The sequence below is a fragment of the Fukomys damarensis genome, unplaced genomic scaffold, assembly GCF_012274545.1.
Source record: "Fukomys damarensis isolate Sample0158 unplaced genomic scaffold, DMR_v1.0_HiC HiC_scaffold_38, whole genome shotgun sequence".
Classification (NCBI taxonomy): Eukaryota; Metazoa; Chordata; class Mammalia; order Rodentia; family Bathyergidae; genus Fukomys; species Fukomys damarensis.
Window position 1 is genome coordinate 77976243 of NW_022900950.1, and position 22044 is coordinate 77998286.

Sequence of the window (22044 nt, forward strand, 5' to 3'; positions counted from 1 at the left end):
ATATATAATTTGAATTTTTGAAAACTTTAACTGTAATGTCAACTTTGGAAAACGTTATCCCAATTTACTGTGTTAAGTTGGCATTGTACAGAAATTAACAGCCATATTGATCTAGAAATGTTAATTTTTTTTCCATTTGTACAGGGGCAACACACTGTATTAAATATGTAAGGTCATATCTACGTGGGTTTGATTACAGAAACTAAAAAAGTGTTCTCTAAATAATAAAAAAAGAATAAGATAAGACTACAAGAGCAAGAAGCAATTTAAGTATGTTCAGGGACCACTTGCATCTTCAGAATTAAGGATTATTTTAATTTTACATCATTGCATTTTCTCTTTTACTTTCCTTTTTAGTTTTATTTTAGGATTCCCTATTTTTAATGTTCATACAGATATTTCTTTAACTGAAATACCAAATAGTTTCTCTGGTGTGAAAAACTATAATAGTAGAGAAGATCCTAATGATATAATTAATAATGTGAAATAGGAAGTAAAGGGCTAAAGGTGTAGGGAAAGTGGGAAGGTTGGGGGGAAAGGTAATAAGGGAGAGGAAAAAAATATGAGAAAATGAAAAATTGGAAATAAAGTGTTTGTAAATGGGGAGGGGAGGAGGGGATGAAGAGAGGGCAGGGACAAGGGGAAAAAATGAGAATCAAGACCTATCATGTAAGGGTACAGGATCCCAATAATGAATATAACTATATTGTATGCCTAGATTGTACCAATAAACTCAATAAAAAGAAAAAAATTGAACTTATTGAAGTTAATGCTCTCTTTATAATCCACTCATGCTAAATTCCCTCTCCTAGTGAGTGAACACATACACATTCTGGGTGCCCAATACAAATATCTGCTCATTATCAAGGACCCTTTTTATGTCACATTTTCTATCAGTAACCAGCTCTCAGTGAGGCCTCAGTGATTTTTACCAACTTAAAATCTCTCAAATCCATCACTTCCTTTTAATTCTCGTTGCCTTTTCTTGACTTCAAGTTGAGGCTTAAATCAAGCCTGGTGGGTGTGCACAACAGATCCTTAAATGATACCCAGACTTCTACACTTGACATTCTCTCATTGTGTTCTGTTAAAGGCAGTCCAATTCCTATATTTAAAGTTATTGTATTGTCTTCATGGCAAAATTAAAAAAAATTTTTAGAATGACATCTGTGGCCTCATTTGACTTAGCCTGTGGCTTTGTGCACATTTTCTATAAGGGGCCTCATAGCTAGCTACATAGCAAATGTTTTGTGCACCATCCCTGGGTCCCTGATATAGTTACTCACCTGCACAGGTGATGAACCAAAGCCAATATAGACCTTGTGCAAATCAATGGCTGTGGCTGTGTGTCAGTGGAACTTTATTCACCCAGTTAGATTCCAGGCCATGTTTGGCCGGAGAAATATGTACAGTAGGTCAACCCAGCCTGCCTCCTCCTTCAGCTTAACTCTCATCACTCCTGTGTGAGTTAGTGTTCTGTCCCTGGGACCAAGCACCCAATACCCATAATTTAAAGAAGGAAAGAATTATTTTTTCTCACATTTTCAAGGAATTCAGTCTATGATCAGCTGGCTCCGGGGTGGGAACAGGGCGGTGGAAGTTCATGGCACAGCAAAGCTGCTTAGTTACCAGAAACTGAGAAGCAGAGCAGGAGAGCAGCGACAGAGAGGAAGGGTCAGGAGCCAGATACAGACCCCAAGGTCAGGCCCAGGCTCACCCCACACCTGGACGTGCGCTCTACCATCCAGAATGGGCCCCCTGCCAGTCAGGCAGTCAAGCTAACTATGGCAGTTGCGCCTCATTTCAGGCTCTGTCCAACATGGCATTGCCATGCTTTCTCTTGCCTCTGCACATTTAAATGCCTGGTTCATTTTGTCTATGTAGGGCAACAATCTTCTGAACATTCTTTAGAGGAAGGATTTCCATTTCTCTTCCAAAAATATATTGAGATATGACGTGTTCAAATAAGGCCTTTCTTAGCTTCTCTTGCACCGACTTCAATCTCTTACCACACAATTTGATATCCACGAAGGAGAACCCAATTTTTATTTTATTATTTTCCAGGGTTTCTAGAGACTTCTCTATGTAACAGGCATAAATTCTTGTTAACGAATAGATTGCAGCACACTATTGCATACTTTCAAATTCATGCATGTGCCCATACCCTAACCTTACTGATAAAATTAGAACAGTTGACTGTCGAAAATCTATTTAGTACTGAAATGATAGCAGTAATAGCAACAATAATAGCAAAAGTTTATATACATCTATGTATCAAACATCAAGCAGTCTTATTAATATCTTCCAAGTGTTCATCCTTTGAAAATTCATCCATGCATACAGTGAGTATCATCCTCCCCAGAAGAAGAAATCAAGTATAGAGAATTTATGCAACTTTGCCAGGCTCATTAACTGGCAAGGCCAGGATTCAAATCCCAGTAGTCTGGCTCCCAGATGTATATACTTAACTACCGCACTCTCCTGACTGTCAAATTTTAAGTGGAAAGTCTATTTTGGAGTGTGGAAGCTACTTTTCATTTTTATGGACCCTATCCACATTCAAATAATGAAGAGAATAAGAATGGATTGCAAGTTTATGATAGATAGTTGTTATTTTACTGTCAGTGAACTAAATTCCAACTCAAACACTAGAAGCCACTGGCCTGTTTCTAATACAAACAGAATACAAAATAAAGCATAAATCACCAAAAACTCTTATAACACACTTCCTTAAATCAGCATTTAAAGGAATATAGCCTCCATAAAAGAACTAAAGAATATACTCAGGTCACCCTGGTGTAAAATTTTAAAACCTGATGAAATATCTATGATGATAAGTGATCTTTGGAAAATTAAAAGTTATTACCTTATCTTTTAGCAGGAAAGAAAAATGGAAGCACTGTTAACTGGCCCACACGACAAATTAGTAAATTCATTAGAATAATTTAAAAGGATGAGAAAAGTAACACAGGTTTTCTGCATTGGTGTTCTGATGGTTCCCTGAGGAAGATGGGAAAGCTCTAGTTGGTGAACCTGTATTGCACTTTGAGATGGTTGTTAGCCCTGTTCCTCTAAGCTGTGGTAGGGATGAACTTCTTATTTCTGATTTGGGGGAAAACCAGGTGACATTTGTCACTTTAGGCACCAGTTTAAGAGCTCCTGTTCACTCAGCAGATTGTGCTGCTCTGCTACCCTGACCAGAGATGCGATGTCAGAAGTCCATCTCTGTCATAGTGAGACAGCCCTATGTATCCCAGAGGCCACTGGGGCACCTGGCTGGGATCTCTGGAACTTAGGAGCTTCCTATGATGATGTCATTTCCTCTTACCTTAACCATTCAGACAAATTCAAATTCACCTTCACTCCTTCAGGCCCGTGAAAAACAAACACTGAGCAAAACAAAAACTCATATTCTTTCAATTTCCTTAACTGTTTCCGAATTTTGCTCAAAGATTCTGGGCTGGCAGTAATTTAACTTTCTTATATTTAGGAGTCCACTTCCCAACTCCCTAAATTTCACCAGTATCCTGGTATCTCATCGCAGCATAATGCCAGGAAATTCCTTTTGGCTTTTTCTTCCCATCGATTATCCCTAGGGAAGACCATCTAGACCTGTATATCTATTTGCTGTCAGCAAACCAAATTCTCACTCAAACATGAGTAGCCACTAGCCTGTTTCTAATAAAGATGGAATATAAACTAAAGTACGGATCATTAAACATGCTTGCAGAGCACTTCGTTAAAATTAGCACTAAAGGAAGATAGTCTCTGTATTTCCAAGAGGCAGTGAAGGAAGAAGCAGATACCATGTTGGGATGCGGACAGACAAGAGTTGACTGTTTTCCTAAATCCTGGTTGTAGCCCACAGTCTTGTTGCATGGGCAAGTCTGCTCCCCTCTGCGCTCCCTGCAGAGAGCTCCCTCAGTGTGATCCAGCTTTCACTTCAGGTTTTATCACTTTGCATTTGTAATGTTCTGACGCAGCACAGTCCAGATGCTTCCAGGACTAGAACCCGCCCAGTCTGGGAAGATCACACAAAGAAAATCCCATATGTGCCTATAAATGATACATCTTCATCTGGGAAGAGGCTCCTATACTCCATACTGCTGATAACTCATTAGGAACTGTGTATTTTATTATACGGAGGGTATGACAATAAAAGGTTTAGGGAAAAGATCCACGATTTTGAAATAAAGCTCAGGACTTTTAAGACTTTTCTGTTGTGTAAGGGCCCTGCAGAATTAGTGCCATAAGCTTCTGGGGGCCACAGGACCTCTGAAGTGAAGCTCATTGCCCAGCCTCTTCCAACCTGGATAGATCCTCTCTCTCTCTAATCTCAGGATAATCCTTCTCCAGAGGCAGAGGGAATCAATAAGTCAGAAAGAGGCCTGCCTTTAATTTCCCTTGAGGTAGTAGAGAATGTAGTCAGTCTATGGGAATAGACTAGAGCTGATTGTGCCCAGCACTGTCAGAATTATGTCTCAATAAATTATGTGGCTGGCAGAAATTTAAAGAGAAAACTGCATACACCTTGTGAAATTGCATTTGCCATCGATGGTACACAGTACTCACTTAACCCATTGTCCAAATTTTTCTCCAAATGAAACAATCAGCCTACAAAAAGAAGGAACTCTGTACTATGACTACAGAGATGAATCTGGAGGTTGTTCTGACAAGTAAAATGAGCCAGATGCAGAAAGACACACACAGTACCCATGAAATTACAGGTGAAATTTAAAAAACTCAAGTCACAGGAGCAGGGAAAGTAAAAGTGGTTGGTCTGAGTTGGGCAGGAGGATGGAGAAACAGAGGTTGGGTCAGGGCATGTGACACTCGAATGGGCCTGCAAATAATTTCTGAAGATTTAACTCACACCATGTTGTCTATAATTAATAACACATATTATGCAGTTAAAATTTACTAGGAGAGTGGTAGATGGTCAATCTTCCTACCACACACACAAAATGATAGCAATCTAATTCCATAGATGTGACAATGGGCTCAACTGTAACCATTTCACAGCATGTACATAAAACATCAAGACCTCACGCCGTACCCCACAAGTACACATAGAACTATTTGTCAAATATGCCTCAAGAAATCTGGAAAATTTAAATCAGAGCATAGAAAAAAGACTAGATTTTACCTGGCATGCATGCCAACACTAGCAAGTACCCACCTGGGAAGGTCTGTTCCTAAGAGGCTGAATTCTCACTTCTCACTTCTCTTCTAGGTGCAGAGGCGCCGTCTAGATAAAGGCATCTTGTCTCAATTCGGTAACATAATTAGTAAAACTTCTGTTAACAGAATTGAAAGTTAAACATCCAACAGATATTTATCCCATTACCTAGACAATGATAATCTCTAGGAATCTGAAATAATGACTAATACTGTATTGCTTGATTCTGAAATGTCTGTAAACACTGCAATCTGCTTTCATTCTTTATCTCATTTTTCCTAGAACCACATTACCGATTATATTTTTATGTAAAATGCGATTCTCCTAGAGGAGAATGAAGAGATAAGGTTCCCAAATCACCCTGAGTACTGAATATTAATTAGTTCAATAAATTACAAGTCTGGGGACAACTTTACTGTAATAATCAGTGATCTCAGTGACTGAGATGATTGTGTTGATTTTTTTTTTAAACTTAGTGTTTGGTTTATTTAAAAGGCCTCTGGCAAACCTTCCTACACTGAAACAACTCTTTACTTTGCCGGTAAACCTGGTTTTATCGCAAACTCCACCATGCGATGTAGGTAAAGGCAGTGCCATTTAACATTCGCTGTGGAGCAAAGACACCGAAGGGAAAGATTAGGTTACCAAGCCGCTCAAACATTTGGCCAACTGGCGAGAGGCATCATTGCAGCTTTCATTTTCTCCAATAGAATCTTGTTGCGCTTATTCTCAAATGTTTGCTTTTCCCCAAAAAAATTTCAAAGCCACTTTGTGAAGTCCTGAAACATAGCTTGTAATTTTGACAGGTGCTGCATTGTATTTAAATATTACTGTGGGATGTGCAGCGTGCTTGGATATCGTTCACAGTAATGAGAAGTCATGCGTTCACTCGGTAAAGCGACTGCTGTGCTTGACGCTGCCTTCTTGTTAGCATGCTTTCCTGGCTCTCCCTCATAGGCAGGTTAAAAGTTAATATGTAACTATTTTTTAAATTTCCCACTATTAAGCCTCTGTAATTCCTTGAGTTCCTTCCTAGGATTGTCTGAGGACCCCATTTTATAATTCTTTTGGGCAATTTCACAAATATTTGAAAGTCTTGGTCAGCATCACTATTACACCTGAGGTGGAGAAGAAATAGGTGGAGGGACCTTGTGGGGGTTTTAGGAGGCAGGGAGCTTCTTGGCTACACCTTGGCTGTGTCCTTTACTGAGCAATCCTGGTCAGACACTTCACGTCTTTCAAGTGCTGTATCCACACTTGTAAACTGTGGATACCAAAGATACTAATAATGATCTCATAGTTTCATCATTAGGATTGCTGCACATAAGTTAGGTGCTTAATAAATTTCATTTGTATTGCTTCTCAAGTAAATCTCATGTTAAGTGTAGTGTATTTAACATGACCCTAATTGACTACACTTATTAAAATCACTTCTGTGATGAAGGGCAGACATTTGAGCCAATTATTTCCATTCATCCTTGGCATTGCTTCTTGTATCTTATATTAATATGTGTAAGAGTCACTAATAGATGACTACTGTCCATCTCTTCCTGCTTACCACACACTGTGGACCAATAATTCTTCACAGAAGCCTTCCTCTGTCTTTGCCTCTATGCTTCAAAGTTAAAGGAGGGTTGTGTAGACTGAAAAATTGCTAGTAGAAATAGAAATGGTGTCATTTTTAAGCAATAAATTACACTTTTATTGTATTTTATGTTGATCTGTCTTCTTGGAATAAGCAATTACTTAGAGATCCTCAGGCTTGCATATGGCTACAGGTACAAAGAGAGACAGTGACCAAAGATGTCCATTCAGTTCTAAAGATTACACTCTTTTCTCAGAGCTCCATAGACTTTCCAGGCCTTTCTTGTTAAGTGATCAAGGTCTAAGAATAAAAATAAAGGATGATACATACATGTCATTACTTTGTACCAGATTAACCTCTCCACATCACTTTTACTATGGCATTTCCCAAGTGTAAATTATTTTCTGCATGCCTACATGATAGGAAGGAGCCCGTGTTATAACCTGGCTGTGCTGGACTCCAACCTTTCCATCGAATCTGCCCCAACTAATTTTCCTTTAGTTACGCTGGCACGACCACCCTCTCATTATAATACATGCAATCTACAATTCAATCTGCCCTCTTCTGAGACTGAAAGAGGAAGTTACTGACAATTATAACAGGACAATAGCCGTATCCTGACAAATGGGATGCATGGTAAAAGCCACCCATTCACTACAAACCCTTCCCACGCCTCACAAACACTTTCGTTTGTTTTCATCATGCATATCAGAGATGTCCTGTAAGACCTGGCTCGGATATTGCTCCTCCAGACATCCGTGGGTATGGAGCCTGCCCAGGCCCATCCTACTCCGACTCTTGTTAGCAATGACTCCCACGTGTTTCAAGTGTGTACATGTTGCTTCCTAATCGAGACGATGCCCTGCTTTGCTTGGTAGCTAATTGCCTTACCCCATATACAGCCTTCCAGAAGCTTATGCAGTGCAGAACAAATAACAAGTGCTCACTGAACACTTGCTGAGTTAAATGGAGAAATCTTTCCTGTTCTGAGCTCCCATTTATCTTCTGGGAAGGGAGCAAAGGAATTTTAAGTAATTTTAGTCAACTCCATTCTAACATTCCTTTAAACAAGTGCAAATAGAGATCAGAATAAATAAACTGTAATAATCTCAAAGTGAGAGTCAGAACATACACGGCTCTCAGGAGGACCAAACCTGTGGGACGAACTTCTTTCGTGGCTCCAGGCAAGAAGTCTCACTTTTGGCAGGAAGTCAACAAGGTGATGCTTTATCTTCCTGTCCGTAGAACTGGGTGTATCTTTAATGCCTTTGTATGTACCACCAACCAAGATCGCAAGGTAAATGATCTTTTATTGGTTTATAAAGTTAAGGTTCAAAGAAGATGTAAATCATACTCACAAGAATTATTGAAGGTTAAATAAGAAGTGTCTGGGAACGTGCTTCCAGAGCTCGGAGCCCACCGTTTGCAAGTGCTAGCTCTCACTCCTCCAGACACGCGGCGCTCTGTGGCCCTCCTGATAAATGCATGGCATCTTCCCTGCAAGGGCAGGTGCATACAGACTTGATGGTAACTGGCCACTGCTGATTACCGGCTACGACTAGATTTGCGAGGCTCAGATACACTCAACGGCAGCCTCAACGCCTTCCTCGTTCGTATTTCACTTCAGAGGCACACGTTTAATTTGAACTGTGGTACATTATCTCCTCCCACTCATTTTCTGTGAGCAGTTTCAAACTCTTTAACTTCTCTGAGGATGGGATATGTAATGAAAACATTCTTCAGACTATAATATTATCGGCCAGAACAGGCTGTGTAGAATAACAAGCCATCTCACTGAATAGATACTCAAGACAAATCTCATTTTAAAAGACATATGCAGTGCTATGCCCTCTCTGATTATTGAATATGTACACACACACACACACACACACACACATATATATATATATATATATATGGCTTTAGTTTATCATGGTTCAGTAATTAAGCATTCAAATTCTTAGGTAAAACCTCAATGCTACATTTTTATATAAATAAAAAAAATTTGTCATTTGTGTATTTATGTTGCTAACAATTTAGAGGAAAAATTTTAAATTTCCTTCACACTTGGTATAAAATTCAACAATCTCTAGCCCATAATAGAGAATATTTAATCAAAAATCAAGTGGCACCTGATCTGTTTTGCACCTGTATTTACGTTAGCACTTCAAAGATACCGTGTGAAAAGTGAGATCAGAAATTCCATTTGTCTAGAAATGCCTGTCCTTTTAGATTTATTAGTAAGCAGCTCCTGGCTGCTGTGCTGGCATATTCTGTTAACACAAAAAATTAGGGAGCAGCAACGCATGGCTCCTCCTTGTCCCCACAGTGAAGCCCTGACCTTTCCGGAGAGAAATGTTAGCAGCGCTTCCTCCCTGTGACAATATTGAGCAGACTGTGCAGAGCTTGTTTGCCGAAAAGGGAAGGTGAGTGAACTACACGGCCTGACACTCTCATTTGGGCCATCCACTCTCAGCGTGGCTTGCACCATGAATAATTCCACTCTAATCCATTGCTGTTCTGTCTGCTCAGTGGTGTGTGGTGGTCAGCATGCAAAGGAAGTGAGTTACAAACGTGACACTAGGAAACAACCTTGATGGACTAGGAGCTAAATATGAACTACTGAAAGGGCTCTTCCTTCCAAATGGGCTCTTGTGAATCCAGTTTCTTCTTTTCTTTCTTCAGTAACGTGTATTTATTAAGTTTTAGAAAGGAAAAAGATAACTCATGCTGACTCCAAAAAGTTTAGAAAACTGAGTGTCTTGAACGACCCCAACTCAGAATGGGAGAGAGAACGGGTTACTTAGAGGAGCCCACAGGATTCTGCTACAGTAGCTGAGCTAGGATAGAAAGACACTGGTACTGAGATGTGGGCTGCTGCCTCAACAGCCACCAAACAATGTGCAAATGGCTTTGGAACTGGGTAATTAGTGAGCAGTGGCTAAATTTTAGGTGCATGCTGGAAAAGCCTGTGCTGCTGAGAATGGACCTTATTTATTTACTTTTGTTTCTTCTTGAGACAGGGTCTCACTATGTAGTTGAGACTGACCTGGAACTCACTATGTAGCCCAGGCAGGTTTCGAACTCACAGTGATCCTCCTGCCTCAGCCTCCTGAGTATGCCACCACCCCTGGCTCTGAGAATGGATTTTAAAAGCTGACTCTAATGAGACATCAGAACAAGTGAAGCTTCACAGAATACTTTTCAGAGGATACTTAAATCATGAATAGAAAATTGATAGAAAGGCAAAGAGAAGGCCATTTGAATGGGGTCTCAGAAATGAGGCTCAGACTGTTGGTAAGCAGAGGGAAGGTGACCCTTGTTAACAGCAGCAAGGAACGTGGCAAGGTTGTGTACAATTTCTGGTGCTATGTACAAGGCAGAGCTTGGGAGGGAGGAAAATGAAAATTTAGCTGAAGGTGTTTCTAGGAAAAATGCTAAAGGTGAAATTTAGCTCCTGATCAGAGCTTACAGTAAAGCATAAAAACAGAAAAATTACTTAAAGACAGAAGTGTTAAGCAGAAGACGCAGAGCTTTAGAATTGCAAAATCTTAGCCTTATCCATATAGCAAACATTGAAAATACGGAAGGTGTGGGCAAGGGAACATCTGGTAAGAAAACCAGTATGGATCCGTCTTCCCAACAGAACCCAGGTGTTATTCTTTGGACTGGAAGAGGGGCCTGGAAATGACTCCAGAGGCAACAGCCACCCCTCTCATGACAGGCCAGCAGTGTGTGGGGCTGGGGGCGGAGCTACCTCTTTCAGAGAAAGAGACTCCCTGCTGTCACAGAGCCACACCCTTGGAGGGCATGGGGTGAGGAGCCCCAGCCGATCCACAAAGCCTTCCATGAGACTGGCTGCACCACCACGCCCACCACGCCGTGGGAACAGCAATGACCACCTCTCTTACTGCCTGCAGTGCTGGACATCGTGCTAGCAAAAACATTCTTGATCCTCGAGGTTAAATGTATTTTTTTAATCACTTTTAGATTTCTTGAGACTTGCTTCTACTGTTTCAATTTTCCCCTTTGGAAGAGGTGTGTCGATTCTATACCTGTCCCATCACTGAAGTTTGAAATCACACAACTTCTTTGGTATCAGTTTCACAGGTAAGGAGAAATGTTTTCCTCACGGTAAATTGTACCACTAGTTCTACTCACAACTAATACAGGTAATATTTCAGTGACACTTTGACCTTTAGAGTTTATGTTGGAATGGGTTGACTTTTGGGACTATTGATGTAGAATACATGTATTTTTCAGTGAGAGGGCATGAATTTTGCAGGGACAGAACCTCTAGACTGGGTATTTCCGTCTCAGTAACATTCTTATGTAGAAATCCTAACCCTACTGTAATGGTGTTAGGAAGTGGGGACTTTGGGGAGAGGTTAGGTCCCAAGGGAAGAGCTCTCACAGTGTCACTATAAAGAGACTTCGTAGAGGTGGCTTCCCCTTGTAGCCATCAGCAGACGTAAGAGCAGAGCTGCCTATGAACAAGGCAGCAGCCCCCCCCAACCGACATGTGCCTCTGCTGTCCCCTTGAGCCTGGACTGCCCAAAGTGATAAGAGATTAAGTTTTTGAAGCCATCAGTCTACGATGTTCTATTCTAGCAGATCAGTTTCATGAAGACAATCACAGATGTGATGTTTCTCACGGAGCATTCACAAAGGTGTGTACTTGTTAGAAAGACAAGTAGCATAGCCTTTTCTACGTCTTTACATAGAAAAGTTATCATTTGAAACCCACTGTTTACTTTTATAGAGAATTTTTATTAAATCATTAATTCTACCCTTTATAATGCTACTTTTATTTTCTTTTACATGGTGTTCATTCTAGAAAATTCAGAGGGATAAGTCTGTTCTTAGTGCTCAGGATATGACAGCAAATCTTGCCTTTCTTTGAATAAGTGCATCAGTTCATTTCCATTTCTTGGAGATATTCATCAACCCAAAAGTTACTGAAGCAAATTAAGTCCACCATATATAACTAAAGGTTTGCCTGAAAGGAACACTTTGGTCTGACGACTTCCCAGTTCACATTGCTAACGTAACATTGGGAGTCAGTTGCATCCTTTCTAGAATGGGATTTAGAGCACTTTACCACTATTAAACTTTCTTCCTGGAGGTTTTTTTTTAAATTTCTCCATAAAAGAAAGAAAACTTTGCCAATTAAAGTGAAAATGGTGCATTTTAATAGACAATCATATAATTCCCTGATGAACTCTAATTCTAAAATGTTATGCATCTTATGCATAAAAATATTACTATATTGCACAAGTAAACAAAAATACAGAAAATGGCAAGCCCTTTGTTAAATGACAGGCAGGCAACAGCGGGTGTTCCACGCAGCTTTATCCTCCGGCGTCACTTCCGGATTCACAGCATCATTTCCGGAGGGGTCCTCTGCCAACACCGAGCAGAACACCGATGCTGTCTGCCTCCATCCCCTGAGTAAGGGACTAAAGAAACAGTCACCGGTGGGAAAAGGAGCAGCCCGGCTCTGCCCTCTCACGTATGTCAGTCAAAAGTGAAATCAGAGCCCTGCCACCTTTCTCCTCAGCTCCCACAGGGGAGTCCACATGAGGGTTGAGCACCACGCTACAGAAAGGCGCACTCCTGGCCTCCCTTAGGTTAACATTTGCATTCCTGGAAGGTGGAGTGTGTCCTATTTAACATACATACATTTCGTGTGGATTGAGTCATTGATTGTGACTAGCATTCACTGTAATATCTAGGCATCATCCTCTGAAACCTTAAATTTTATTTCTTATTCATTATGCATAAGAATTACTAAATGACTGATTTTTGCCAATACTTATAATGACTTTGTTTAAAACACCAATGCCTCTACTTGAAAACATGAAGCAGTATTTATGCACACACTACACATTTTCAGTTAAAATAGTTTTTAACTTAAAAGAGATGCAATCTAAAAAACACATACATGTATAAATTTATATTCATATATTAATAAGGTTTATAAATATGATAATAATGATAATAGTTTTAGGAAAGACTTTGCTTAAAGAAACTCTAAATCTTTTAGTAACTTGTAGTCCTTTGATACAATGAATGAATGAATCTGTAATAATAAATGAATGCCCTGGATTTCTCTGTGTAACTGTTGATTAAAGCTGCTTTTTTCATTTGTTTTTTGTTTTTTGTTTTTGGTTTTCTATTTTTTGTACCAGAGATTGAACTTGGGACCTTGAGCTTTCAAGGTTGTATATTTTTAAAACCCTACATCTCCTTTATCCATTCATCAGTTGATGTACATTGAGCTGTTTCCAAACTTTACCTATTACAAACTGTGCTGTTATAAACACAGATGTGCATATATCACTGTGATGTGATGCTTTTAATTCTTTTGGGAAGACAGCAAGAAGGGGAGTAGCTGGATCAAATGGAACCTCTAGTTTTAGCTTTTCGAGGAATCTCCACACTGTTTTTCACAGTGGGTGCACCATTCTACACTCCCACCAACAGTGGAGAAGGGTTCCTTTCTCCTCACAGACCCACCAGCTTTGTTATTGGTTGATGTCCTGATAACAGCCATTCTTTCTGGAGAGAGGTGGAATCTCAATGTTTTAATTTACATTTCTGGAAGGACCAGTGATATTGAATATTTTTTATATATTTATTCATCTGAGAAGTATCTATTCATTGCAGTACCCATTTTTGTATTGGGTCTATAAATTTGTGGGGAGGCCTGATTTTTCTGAGTTCTTTATATATTCTAGATATTAGTCCTTTGTCTGACAAAAAAACTGATGAAAAATTTTTCCCACTCTGTTTGTTGTCTCTTCACTCTGTTGGTGTTTTTTACCATACTAATTCTGAGCCAGTTAACAGAGTTAGGCGCTTTTGAGACCCTTAGTGTCACACACACAAAAACCAAACCAAAACAAAAGCAATGTACATACTTAACCTCCTGGATGGAAAATGCGCCTCCACAGTGCTGTGTTTAATTGGGCTGCTTCATTGGGAACTACCCCAGTGGGGAACACGTCTCAAAAACTTATAAGTAGCAACTTTCTAAAGTCTTCCATTGCACATGTAGGTTCACAAAGGAAAATCAAAGCAGTACAGAAAGTACCAAGTACAGAAAGAAAAGAAAAGAACTTTGCAACCTCATCATGAAAGGGGACTGGAAAAATAAAAGCAAGCACTTAATTTTTATTCCTTTTTTAGCTTTAAAAATGTAAGTACAATTTTTTGAATACATGTTTGCAGTACATGGTATCTGCCCCTGTAATGCTGAGATCAAATGTGGAGGGTTCTGCACATGCTTGCCCCACCATGTGTCCTTAGGGTACTGGTAGGTGGGCAGACACGGCTTTAATGTAACCTACCAAACTGAGCACACTGGGTTAATTCACAGTCAGTGTGAGTAGGAACGCCCAGCTGAGCAGAGTCAGCATGGTTCTGGGCATAGAAGACCCACCTGAGGGTTGTTGTCAAAACAGAAATAAAAGGAGACCAGGAGGGGAGGAGGATTTCGTGCTGATTTTCCTGGGAAGGGTCCAGCTGGAGACTCCAAAGAGGTTTCCCCTCCCACCACCTCCCATCCTGGGAAGGACAGAGGCTGAGTTTTGGCCACTGCCCTCTTGGAGGAGCTCCACCCGCACCTTCGCCTGCCTGAGTCTCCTGGCTCTGCACTACTCTCTGGCCTTCAGCCCCTGCCCCTTCGTTTTCCCATCAGATCTCTTGCATTCTTCTGCATCTGACTCTTGGGTGAATACTATACAATAATCCTATAAATTATATGTCCTCTAGTAAACCTATTAAACCCTGACTATAATACTGAGTATAGAATTTCCAGTGAAAGATGTTTTAATCGCAAATTAGTTATCTAAAATGAACAAGTAAAAGAAACATCAAAGCAAGCACACAAAATTACTTAGCTGTTGCTCTTTAGAAGTGCCCTTCTTCAAGGTCAGGAATATCCCTGGAGGACTGGTGTGTTGAGATTTTTATTAGGAGTATGGAGGATCACATTAATTTATTTTTTGTATGGCTCTGCCTTTTCTGTGGAGGGATGCAAACCATCACATTGATTTTCATATTTTAAACTGATTTTGACTTCCTGGTATAATACCAATTGAAGGAAAGTATAATACTAACTTTTTATAAATTCCTCTAGAGAATTGAAGTGGTATTATACTTTCACCTGGGACCCAAGGTTTTTGTGTGGAATGATTTTTTTCTAAAATATAAATTGGATGTCACGAATAGACAAAAGCTATTGAAGTAATTAATTTTTTATCAATAAGTTTGATAGTTTGTGTCTTTGACTGAATTTGTTCATTTTTGTCTAAGCTTTTGAGTTTATTGGCTAAACTTTTCTTGGGATGTTTCTTGTTAACATTTTAATTTATATGTAATATGTGGTGAAATCATTTTCCATTTCTGATTATGGTAATTGTTTATCCTCTCTTTTCCTCTAACAGCATGACTAGAGTGTTATCAACACAAAGAACTGATTTTGGATTGATTTCCTCTATTTTCTATTTTATTGATTTCTGGTTGTATATTTTATTAATCCTATTACTTCCTTACATTAGAGTTAAGTTAATGTATGTTTCTAATGTTGTGAGGTAAATGCACTGATCACTTGATTGGATACTTTCCTTTCAGATATGGTCATTTAACACTAGGCTTTTCCTTTGATTATTAAGCACATCCCACAAATCTCAAACAGGATGTCTTCATTTTTATTTTCAGAGAATTCAAAATACATTCTCATTACACTTTCTATTTTTTGGCTCAGGGTTTCTATAAGTACTGTTCTCTGTATTCATTTGTTTCAGGCCTGTTTACTTCTCTTGGTTGTACATACCTAGAGTGAGACTGCTGGGTCCTATGGTAACCTGGTGTTTGATTGGGAAAGGAAAGGCCGGAGTGTTTGTCGGGGAGAGGAGTCACTCTGCCTTCCTGCCAGCAGTCTCTGTCCCATTCTCTGTATCCTGCTCTCTACTCTTAACCTAACTCCAATTTTATTCATCCTATTTTATGTAAAGTACAATTTTATGGTGGTATTGATTTGCATTTCCCTGATAATTAATAATGAAGCTTGGCTCCAATTATAATTTTTTTTTTAGACAGAGTCTCACCATGTAGTTGAGACTGACCTGGAACTCACTATGTAGCCCAGGCTGGTTTTGAGCTTACAGCAATCCTCCTGCCTCAGCTTCCCACGTGCTGGAATTACAGGTATGTGCCACCATGCCCAGCTCCCAATTATAATTAACAAATGCCTGAGGTGCTAAGCCACATCCCAGGATGGGACCAAATGTTCAAGCTAAAATAACAGTCCTTTAGCTATAAAATACTCTGTAAACTATATGGCTGTAAAAGTGTCAAGATGAGAAAATAATTAATTTCATTTCCCAACCTTGAACACCCCCTTGCTGTGTACTAGAATACATAGCTAGATAAATCTTAAGGTAAACTCCCTAACCACAAAGATTTGTTACATCTACTTTAAAAATTAACTGTCTTGTTACTGTAATTGATATATCAGTAAAGTGAACTGAGTAAATAAAATGTAACCACCTGAATGAGATCATAGCTGTAAAACCTATAAAAGAAGAAGCCGCAACCCAGTATGGGGTTGATCACTGGCACTGTTTTCAGTGTGATCAGCCTTTTGTGGACAAAATAAACCTTTTATTATTTTACTTCTATTCTGCATCTCTTACCAATTCCTTCCACAACAATAGTATGAAACATTTTGTATGTCCCTAGGAACCCATTAATATATTTTACTAAATAAATATTCAGAAATGTCACTTCCTTTTAATTGGGCTATTTGCTTTTTATTATTGAACTGTAAGTGTTCTTTATATATTCTAAATGTAATTAGCATATCAGATATATAAGGTGAAAATATTTTTCTCATGCTGTAGATGATCTGTTCATTGCCTTGATGGTATCTTTTGAAACACAGATTTTTAATGTTATTGAAATCTAATTTATCTCTTTTTTCTTGAATTGCTCACACTTTGGTGACACAACTGAGAATCTTTTGCTAAATCTAAGTTGATGAAAATTTAGCCCTAAGTTTCTTGAGTTGTTTTTTTTTAACAGTATTACAGTACTTTTACATTAGGGGCTTGATCCATTTTGAGTTTTTATTAAAATGGCATGAAATAAATATCTGCTTACCTTTTATTAAATAAGTAGTATTGGTTGAGGAATTACTATTTTATAACCATGGTTCTGATTTTTTTACATTCACTAACTCATCTAACATTAACAACACTGAGGCAGGTACTGTTTTTATTTTCCAAATATCACATAAAATAAACAGAAATTAGTTTTCTTGGGTCTTCCTGGTAGCAAAAATGGGTTTTCACCCTCACAGCATGGATGTACAGACTCAGTAGCATGAGCACTGCTGTGAAGAATGTGAATCAGTGGCCACTTTGGGGACCAATTGGGCAGGTATCACACACCAATGTGCTTCCATGCTGTGAACCAGGAAATCCACTCACAGGTGCTCAAGAGAATTCTTGTATGTGTGCAGCAGTAGACAAGACAAACAGGTTCAGTGAAATATTATTTGCAATAGGGAAGATCCTAACTTTTACCACTGAATGAATGGCTCAATGGGTGAGTAGAAAACTATTTTCATTTCCTAAACATGGTTCCCTAGTTCTCCTGCATCATTTGTTGAAAAACCTATACTTCCTCCTGACAGCCAAGATACCCCTGTCAAAATGAGTTTATCACTGGCATATGGTTTTAGACTCTCTTTTTTTCTCTGTTGATCTATATGTCTTTCTGTGTGCCAACAAACTGTATTATTGCTGCTTTGTGGTTTTGAAATCAGAATATATGAATTCTCTGACTTTGGTTTTCTTCAAGAATGCTCTGGTTATTCTAGGAGGTTTATGACATCATATAAATTTCAGAATAAGCTTCTCAATGTCTGAAAAGGTATCAGCTGGAATTTTAGCAGATCTGAAAACTGGTATTGAAATTGAACATTAATTTGCAGGCTTATTGCCATCTAAATATTGCTTAGTTTTCCAATTCTGAAGCATGAGATTTTTCTCATTTAAATCCTTATTAATGTGTTGCAATTTAACATTGAAATTTTTGCATTTTTGTTAAATATATTGGTAAATATTTTATTATTTTTGAGGCTATTATAAATTAGTTCCTTAATTTCATTTTTGAACTATTCATTACAACTGATTTTTGTATGCTGATCTTGTATCCTGCAACCTGCTGTCTTAAGTTGTTAGTTACTTGTGTATTGATTTTTAGGATCCTGTAAATGCAAAATCGTATGAAATCCAATGTCCTTGCAATACCTGAGTCTGGCTGCAGTGCTTCCTCTGCTTTTTCAAACTCTGTTAAATGTCCTTTTATTTTGTGTTATAATTTTTTCTAGATAGTCAGACATAATATACCAAATAAGAATAAATTTTGTAAACAGGATTTAATAATGTGGTAAGGATTGGAGAAGGGAAAATATCATCTGGTGGTAGGATAAGGTCTCAGTGTTTTTTCAATCTGCTTTTGGGCTGTAAATTTTACAAATATGTCTGTCTCCCTCCTCCTTGGTGGAACAGGTGCCTAGAGTGGTGGTCCATCCTCCTTGGTCACTTATACCCAGTTAACACCCAGGAGTTGCACTGTGGTTTGTGAGTTTCTACGAGGGTAGGCCTTGATAAGAAGACTAAAATTCTCTTGTACATTTCAAAAGGATTCCTTTCCCCTTCCCTTTATTCTTACTTTGAATACCTTGTTGAGCCCATGGGAATACAATTTACAAGAGTGTGGCCCCTTTCCTATTCCCAGGAAGGCCTGGAGTTCTCACTCGGACTTGTCTATACCGAACCTCCAGCACTTCCAGAATGATAGTGCAGGTTTCCGGGCCCAAGACTGAATCCCTCAGGCCCGTATCCTCACATTAGCCCATCTTACCAAGCATGGGCACAGCAGCCTGCCTGTCCTCACCCTGCTCGCAGCTCCCAGAAGAATGGTTCAGATCTCAGTCTATTCAGCTTTTAATGTGTTGTTGGAGTAAGATGGTGCCTGCCAAATTCTTCACATGTGGAAAATGGAGCTGGAAATCTGCTCATTTTTAAGTATTATTCTCTTTTTTCATTTCCTCTTGGACAGCCTCCACTTTTCCATCCCTAAGTTTAGTATTTTTTTCTTGAAACTGTATGTTATGATGGTCACAAACTATATTTTTCAGGCACAGAAGTGTGGTTTGTGTCTTTTCAGAGATGTATTCTATGACTATATCTGTCCCTATCAGTCTTTCTGTTGCTTTCTTTAACATATGCAGTAGAATTATCATTGTTCTGAAGATCATATCAAGTATTATAATATTTTTCCCTTCTGGTTTTATTTCTATTGATTATTCTCTTATTACTGTAATATTTTCTTGCTTCTTTGTTTGGTGGGTAAACTTTTTTGGATCTCTAACATCATGAATTCTACTGTGTCTCTATATGTTTTTACATTTCTATGACTATCCCTACACTTTGATCTGGAATGCACACATACTCTGGACATAGCTCAGCTCTTCAAAGATGCTTTTGTTTGTCTTCTCAGCTCAAGACTTTCAGTTTATCCCTTGTATTTCCTTCTGCACAGAGAGACCTGGGAATCTCCCCAGACAGACAACTGGGCCTACTTGTGGAGCTCATGATTTTTGTTTCACATTTCTCAGCATCCACTCTCTGCACAACTTGATGTCCAATTTCAGAAAACTTTGCTTTGTACAGTTTTATACTTTTACATGAGACCATAAGTACACTTTGTTTCATTCCATATTGGCTAGAAGAATACCTTTGATAATCCAAAATAAAACCTTTAGCCTCTCAAGTGTTACAGAAATAAATAAATAAATATGGAGCACAATGATACACAGGAAAAAAATCAGGAAGATGATGAAATTGCCATAAACTTATTGGTAGAAAATTGTTCTTTCATATGATAGCAGATTATAATAAGAAATAAAGCTTCAGATGTGTATTTTAAGACCTGAAAAAAAGAATACCATGAAACAAATACTGTTTGTCCTTTGTTATAAAACAGGGTAGGATACAAGCTCAAAATCAACTGCTGTAAACAAATTAAAAGACTAAATTGCAGAGTAGCATACCTTATGTCAGAGATACCGTAGTAGGAGTTCAGCAATAAGATTTGATAGTTAGATATGATTTTATACATGCTTTTCATATGTTTAAAAATACTTCCAGTCACTGACATATTAAATATTAAAATATATCATAGTAAAAATCTTTATAATTTTCTGGACAGTGGATTATTTGGCAGTCTCTTAGCCCACATTTCTTGTAACAATACATTTTCTGGAGACAGTATGAATTCACACACACACACACACACACACACACACACACACACACACATTCACCACCAGTCTGTTTCATTTCATAATATTATCTACCCATGACTGATGCCCCCTATGTGAATATGTGCAAAATTCACAAACAAATTTCTGATATCTTATAAGCAGGTGTGTACATACACATGAAATGCTGAAGCTAGAAATATGAAAAGCATATGAATCATAAGGAGTAACTAGATGAGGTGATAGACATCAACAAATGTGATTATAGCAACCATTTCACAAAATAAATGTACATGAAATCATTATACTGTGTCCTGTAAACTGATACAATGTTGTATCTCAATAAAGGTAGAAAATATAAAATATATGTGTAAATAAACCAATAATGAGTGATGGTAAGTCACAAGCTACTGTAAAATTACTTGAAATTTGCAGAAGTAAATACTTAGTACAATTTAAAAATTTATTTTTATCTTCTTATGGTGAAGAATGTTCATAGAAAATTACTAGGAATGATAGTCTCAATTCCAAAGTAATGTAATTTAATGTTAATAATGGTTACAATATAGTTTTACTCACTTCCAATTTTTATTCAAGGCAGATGGATTTTAACTTCATAAGGTACTAGACAAACATGATTTAAATGTTATTAAGTAATAGAATATCTGATTAATTTCACTATATTCTTAATTTCAGTCTGGAGTATAGAAATATACTAAAATTGAGTCCTAAGGCCAGTGCAGACAATATCTGAGAAATTTTAGCAAGAAAAACATTACTTAAACTTTAAAAAGAGAATATGTTCCCTAATGTTTAAAATGACTCATACATCATAAGCATACAACAGTGGCTTTGCTCCCATAAACCTAACATATATATATTAAAAATGGACTTGCACCTGCCTGGCAAGTGCAAGGTCCTGGGTTCAATCCCTGGTACCAAAAAAAAAAAAAAAGGACTTGAAAGAAATGCTCTTTCGGCAATTCATAGCAATCACTCTAACGATAATTTGTTCCAGTATTTGAACTTCAGTAGTGAGTCATATGGAACTATATTGTCTCCATTTTTTAAAAAAGGATTTGATTGGAAATTTGAAGGACATATGACATAGCTTCTTGTAAAGACTTTTAATGTAATTTATTCTTTCTTTGTGTTTATATGCAAAGGCAGACATCAGTGGAATAATGGTAGATTTGGTAGACCTAAAACTCTTGTACTCCCAAAAGCTGACTCACTTAGTGGATCAATACTCCTTTTGGGAAGAAAACTTGTCTTTGTTACTTATATTTCCCATTCAGTAGTATGCAGGAACCCTGGCCAGAAGCAAAGTTTTCAGCTGCAGTTCACAGAATTCATGCTGTGTAACTTAGCTCAGTCTTTTTCCCTCAGCTCCCTCAGCACTGTGTGCTTTCCCTCCAGCAGGACTGCTGTTCCCTTGGTCAACACTGCCTTTAAGGGAATCAATGGTTTGATTCACTGGCTAGGTACCCAATCCCATAACTTCACAGTCTCTCTAATCTTCGTATTTTATATCTTACTGGCCTTTTCAAGTGCCCATATAGGCGATCTCCTCTAGCTCCTGAAGGTTCTCACTAAATCTGAACTATCTTTTAATGGGGCTAAAATTTGACTATTTGTGTACGCTAAGTTCATACGTCAAAATTCATATTTTGCTGAAACCTAACTACTGATTCAGTGGTGTGGGGAGTTGGGCTTTTGGAAGTGCCTGGGTCATGAGCGTGGAGTCCCCTCAACTGGGGTTAGTGCCCTCATGAGAAAAGCCTGGAGACAGTGCACCCTGCCCACCCACTAATGTGCATTAAGTCATCAGGGTATATTAATGGATGCAGAACTGTTCATTGTAAAATAATATGCACTGTCAAAAATGATCAATACTGTATAATATTTTAATGAGTTTATGTTATATTTATAATAATATTT